The sequence below is a fragment of the Gossypium hirsutum genome, chromosome D11, assembly GCF_007990345.1.
Source record: "Gossypium hirsutum isolate 1008001.06 chromosome D11, Gossypium_hirsutum_v2.1, whole genome shotgun sequence".
Lineage (NCBI taxonomy): Eukaryota > Viridiplantae > Streptophyta > Magnoliopsida > Malvales > Malvaceae > Gossypium > Gossypium hirsutum.
In genome coordinates, this window is record NC_053447.1 from 18,053,287 (window position 1) to 18,059,737 (window position 6,451).

A 6,451-nucleotide genomic window follows, 5' to 3' on the forward strand; every position below is an offset into this window, starting at 1 on the left:
GTTCTTATAATGAATTTTAAGTATGAGTGTTATATATATACATATGCATAAATTAAGTTCGAATATGTATATGTATATATATATAAATATAAATGTATATCTATTATATATTTGATGAGCTAAAAATTTAAAAGTATATGTATTGAAATTAGGTATGGAATTATATATTGATATACATGGTTGATTGTATATATATATATAGGTTTAAGATTTGCATTGAATTAAAAGTATAAATTTTAAATGCTTGCATGATTCAAACATGTACTACCAATTTTCTTGAGATAGAGTTGAGATTGTGAATTATATATAAATGTTATGAATGTATGTTGTTATTAAGAAATATACGAGAAATCATCCTTGTATCTGTGAAATTGAGATTTTCAGGCTAAGCGCCTAGCAGGCTACGTGCCGGTGATTTGAATCGGGTTATAAACCTAGCAGGCTACGTGCCGGTGATTTGAATCGGGTTATAAACCTAGCAGGCTACGTGCCGGTGATTTGAATCAGGTTATAAACCTAGCAGGCTACGTGCCGGTGATCTGAATCAAGCTATAAGTCTAGCAGTCTATGTGCCATTGAATCTGTTTTAATTAAGTGATTGTATACATTGAATATATATATGTATATGATTTGGTTATTTATATCGGATTAATATATGAACATCTGTTGCTATGTTTTTGAAGAGCATTTAAAAGCTCGAATCTTTGTGTCTGGTAAGTATATATATATCTATGCGTTCGGCATATGTGAACTAAAGTATATATACATATATGTGTGCACTCGGCACGTGTGGCCGATAAGTATATTTGGAATATATATATGCAATTAATGATGATGTATATAACTTAATTTTTTATGTATATAATGATAATACAAGTGATTGTTAATATGTATTTTGGATATGCTATAAACTTACTGAGTTTTAGAAGCTTACTTTGGTTATTTTGTTTATTTGTTTATAGATTTTGGAGACGCGTTACGAGTTCCGGGATCGTCAGCTTAGTCTATCACACTATCGACCGTTCTTGGTATTTTGTATATTTTGAACTCGAACCTATGGCATGTATAGTCTAGTTAATATGTTTAAATTATTTTTTTTGATATGTAAATATGAGCCATGCGAAATGGCTGTCTCTTTTCGTTTTGAATTTGGTATTAAGGAATATGTTTTAATAGTCTATTTCTTATGCTTAATTTCGGTTTAGTTAAAAATGGCTTGATCATTATGTTTAAACTTAGTTTTTTTATATATTCTAGGTTGAATGTTCAGTGTGATTGATTTAAATGATTCGACTATGGCATAGGTCTATTTGTATAAATGATAATTAGTATGATTGATAGCTTGATTATATTTCTTGATTGGTTGTGTTTGCTCGGTAATGCCTTGTAATCCTAATACGGCAATGTATACAGGTTAGAGGTGTTATATTTTATTGGTATCAGAGCTACGGTTTAGTCGATTCTTAGACTAACGTAGCATGTATGAGTCTAGCTATACATGCCATATTTTTATATCGAGATAGTGTGATGACTGTTGACGTCTAAAAATGTGTTTTCGTATAGTAATGGATCCCGATCGAGTCGTAGCCGATGATGTTGAGAGTATAGCGCCTGCTCCCACACAAGGGACAGAGCCGGTAGATTCTCGACCGACCTTGAGTAACCAGGAGGGAGAGGCTAAACAAGCCTTCTACCAAATGATGAATGACTGGTTTACTCAATATGTCCGAACTAACCCGGTTGCACAACAACCTCCACCCCCGACTAATCCACCTTCGATTCCTGTTATACCTCAAGTAAGTGATCCGATGAGATTACTTAAGCCTCCTGTTGACAAAATTTGAAAACACGGGGCTGAAGAGTTCAGAGCTACTGATGATGATGATGCTGAGCGAGCTAAATTCTGGCTTGATAATACTATTCGAGTGTTTGATGAGTTATCTTGCACCTCTGATGAGTGCTTGAAATGTGTCATATCTTTGCTACGGGACACTGCATATCACTGGTGGAATACACTAGTATCGGTGGTTCCGAAAGAGTGAGTGACCTGGGAATTCTTTCAGATTGAGTTCCGTAAGAAATACATCAGCCAGAGATTTATTGATCAGAAACGTAAGGAATTTCTTGAATTGAAACAGGGTCGTATAACAGTGACAGAATATGAGCGGAAATTTGTGAGACTCAGTAGATATGCTCGAGAATGTATTTCGACTGAAGCTATCATGTGTAAAAGATTTGAAGATGGGTTGAATGAAGATATTAAACTGTTAGTTGGTATACTTGAGATAAAAGAGTTCGTAGTACTTGTTGAACGAGCTTGTAAAGCTGAGGAGCTCGGGAAAGAGAAGAGGAAAGCTGACTATGAAGCTTGAGATTCTCGTAAAAGATCATTCAATAAATCATTCCAGTCGACCTCAAGGAAATCCAGAGAGGATCATAGCCGATCTAAAGCTACTGCAGGGTTTCCTAAGTATGATCGAGATCAACCCCCTGTGAGTTCACGAGCTACTTCAGTTGCTAGCGTTGGTAGTGTTCGACAAAATAGATCAAAGTGCAAGCATTGTGGGAAATGGCATCCTGGAGATTGCAGATTTCATGATCGGTCTTGCTTTAAGTGCGGTTTAAAGGATCATTTCATTCGAGAGTGTCCGATGGTAGCTGAGCAAAACACTGTGCAGAATACTAGACCGAGTAATGTGCCAGTACGAGGTAGACCGCCGAGGCAATTGAGTAATGTAAGTGGTAGTCAGAGAGGAACAAAGGACACGGCAGTTCGATCTGAGGCTCGTGCACCTGCCAGAGCATATGCCATCCGTGCTCGGGAGGAGGCTTCTTCTCCAGATGTTATTACTGGTACTTTCACTCTTTATGATACTAATGTTATTGCATTGATTGATCCTGGTTCGACTCATTCTTATGTGTGTGAGACTTTAGTATTCAGTAAGACTTTGCCTGTTGAGTCTACTGAGTTTGTAATTAAAGTATCGAACCCCCTGGGCCGGTGTGTTTTGGTTGACAAAGTGTGCAAGAATTGTCCGTTGATGATTCGAGATTTATGTTTTCCGGCTGATTTTATGTTGCTACCATTCGACGAGTTTGATATAATTCTAGGTATGGATTGGTTAACTCTGCATGATGCTATAGTAAACTGCAAATGGAAAACTATTGATCTACGGTGTCAGAATGATGAGATTATTCGGATTGAATCTAATGATCTGAATGGTTTACCAGCAATAATATCCTCGATGTCGGCTTAGAAGTATGTGAGAAAAGGTTGTGAAGCTTACCTTGCATTTGTTCTTGATAGTAAAGTGACCGAAAAGAAGATTGAATCTGTGCCAGTAGTGTGTGAGTATTCAGACGTGTTTCCCGAAGAATTACCGGGTTTGCCACCTATTCGAGAGGTAGAGTTTGGTATTGAGTTAGTACCAGGGACGACTCCAATCTCGATAGCTCCGTACCGTATGGCACCGACCGAATTAAAAGAATTGAAAGTACAGTTGCAAGAGTTGACTGATAAAGGTTTTGCACGACCGAGTTTCTTTCCTTGGGGTGCACCAGTTCTATTTGTGAGAAAGAAAGACGGAACGATGAGAATGTGCATTGATTACTGGCAACTCAATAAGGTGACTATAAAGAATAAGTATCTGTTACCACGAATTGATGATTTGTTCGATCAGTTGAAAGGGGCTACTGTGTTTTCGAAGATAGATCTGAGATCAGGCTACTATCAGTTGCGAGTTAAAGACTCTGATGTACCAAAGATTGCTTTCTGAACGAGGTACAGACATTATAAGTTTCTTGTTATGCCTTTCGGACTTACTAATGCACCTGCTATTTTCATGGATTTGATGAATCAGATCTTTAGGAAGTATCTAGATCAGTTTGTGGTAGTATTTATTGATGACATTTTGATCTACTCTCGTGATGAAAATGAGCATGCTGAACATCTGAGACCTGTGTTACAAACTTTGCGAGATAAGCAGTTGTATGTAAAGTTTAGTAAATGTGAGTTCTGGTTACGTGAAGTCAGTTTTCTGGGCCATGTTGTATCGGCATCGGGTATTCGGGTTGATCCGAGTAAAATTTCAGCTATACTTGATTGGAAACCTCCGAGGAATGTTTCAGAAGTTTGAAGCTTTCTGGGGCTCGCTGGCTATTATAGACGTTTTGTGAAAAGGGTTCTCTATGATTGCGACCCCGATGACAAAGCTACTAAAAAAAGACTTTAAGTTCGAGTGGTCAGAAAAGTGTCAGAAAAGCTTTGATCAGTTGAAAGTTCTTTTGACCGAAGCTCCAGTCCTAGTTCAACCCGAATTGGGTAAAGAGTTTGTTATCTATAGTGATGCATTTAAATGGTTTGGGCTGTGTTTTGATGCAGGAAGGCAAAGTTGTAGCCTATGCCTCGAGACAGTTAAAGCCGCATGAAAAGAACTATCCGACGCATGATCTGGAATTGGCCGCTATTGTATTTGCGTTAAAAATATGACGTCACTATCTGTTTGGCGAAAGATGTCATGTTTATTCCGATCACAAAAGCCTGAAATATTTGATGACTTAGAAATATCTGAATTTGAGACAGCTTCGATGGTTAGAATTGCTAAAAGATTACGAGCTTGTGATTGACTATCATCCGGGAAAGGCTAATGTTGTTGCTGATGCCCTAAGTCGAAAATCACTGTTTTCTTTGCGTGCAATGAACGCACATATGGTTATGTCTGATGATGGTACGATAGTAGCTGAGTTGAAAGCAAAACTGTTATTTGTTCAACAGATATGTGAAGCTCAGAAAGTCGATAATGATTTAAGTGCAAAACGAGCTCAGTGTGACTTAAATGTTGATTCGGAGTTTTTAGTTGATGTTGAGGATTGTTTGAGATTTAGAAACCGATTATGTGTTCCAAAAAATTCAGAGTTAATTCAGATGATTTTGAAGGAAGCTCATAGTAGTTAACTTTCTGTTCATCTGGGTAGCACGAAAATGTATAACGATCTGAAACAGCACTATTGGTGGCAAGGTATGAAACGAGACATTTCTGACTTTGTTTCGAAATGTTTAATTTGTCAGCAAGTTAAAGCCGAGCATCAGGTTCCATCTGGGTTGCTTCAGCCGATCATGATACCTGAATGGAAATGGGATCGAGTCACGATGGATTTTGTATCCGGTTTACTGTTGACACCGAGCAAGAAAGATGCAATCTGGGCTATTGTTGATAGGTTGAAAAAATCGACACACTTTATTCCGATTCGTACAGATTTTTCGCTCGATAAACTTGCGGAATTGTATATTTCACAAATTGTGAGGTTGCATGGTGTACCTATTTCTATTGTTTCAAACAGAGATCCGAGATTCACATCGCGATTTTGGAAGAAACTACAAGATGCTTTAGGTATGAAACTACATTTTAGCACAGCTTTCCATCCTCAGACAGATGGTCAATTTGAACGAATCATTCAGATACTTGAGGATATGTTGAGATGTTGCATTCTCGAGTTTGAAGGTACGTGGGAACGATACTTACCTTTGATTGAATTTGCTTATAATAATAGCTTTCAATCTAGTATCAAAATGGCACCTTATGAGGCTTTGTACGGTCATAAATGTCGTACACCACTGTATTGCACCGAGCTCAGTGAAAATAAGATACACGGGGTTGATTTGATTAAAGAGACCGAACAGAAAGTGAAAGTGATTCGGGACAGTCTGAAATCAGCATCGGATCGTCAGAAATCTTATGCGGATTTGAAAAGAAAGGATATAGAATTTCAGATCGGGGATAAAGCGTTTTTAAAAGTCTCACCGTGGAAGAAAATACTCAGATTCGGTCGTAAAGGCAAAGTGAGTCCGAGATTCATTGGACCGTATGAGATTACAGAGCGAGTTGGATCGGTTGCTTATAGATTGATGTTACCGCCTGAGTTAGAAAAGATTCATAACGTATTCCATGTTTCGATGCTCCGTAGATACTGATCTGATCCTTCACATGTGATTAGTCCGACGGAGATTGAAATTAACTCTGATATGACATATGAGGAAGAACCGATTAGCATCCTGGCTCGTGAGATCAAAGAATTACGAAATAAGAAAATTCTGTTAGTTAAAGTATTGTGGCATAAACAGGGGGTTGAAGAAGCAACTTGGGAGTCAGAAGATACAATGAAAGAGCGTTATCCAAACCTATTCACCGGTAAGATTTTCGGGGACGAAAATCTCTAAGGGGGGAGAGTTGTAACAACCCGGTTTTGACTCTAATCGGACATAGTGGTTTCGGGACCACAAGTCCGAGTCAAAAAAATATTTTAATATTATTTTGTGTGTTTATTATGTGTGAATTTAATTGTGTGAAATTTTCGTGTTTTAATTTTGTCATTTGAGTGTCCGATTAAATAAAAGGATTAAATCGCTTAAAATAAAAATTTAGGGGTTAAATCTAAAAGTACCTAATTGTTG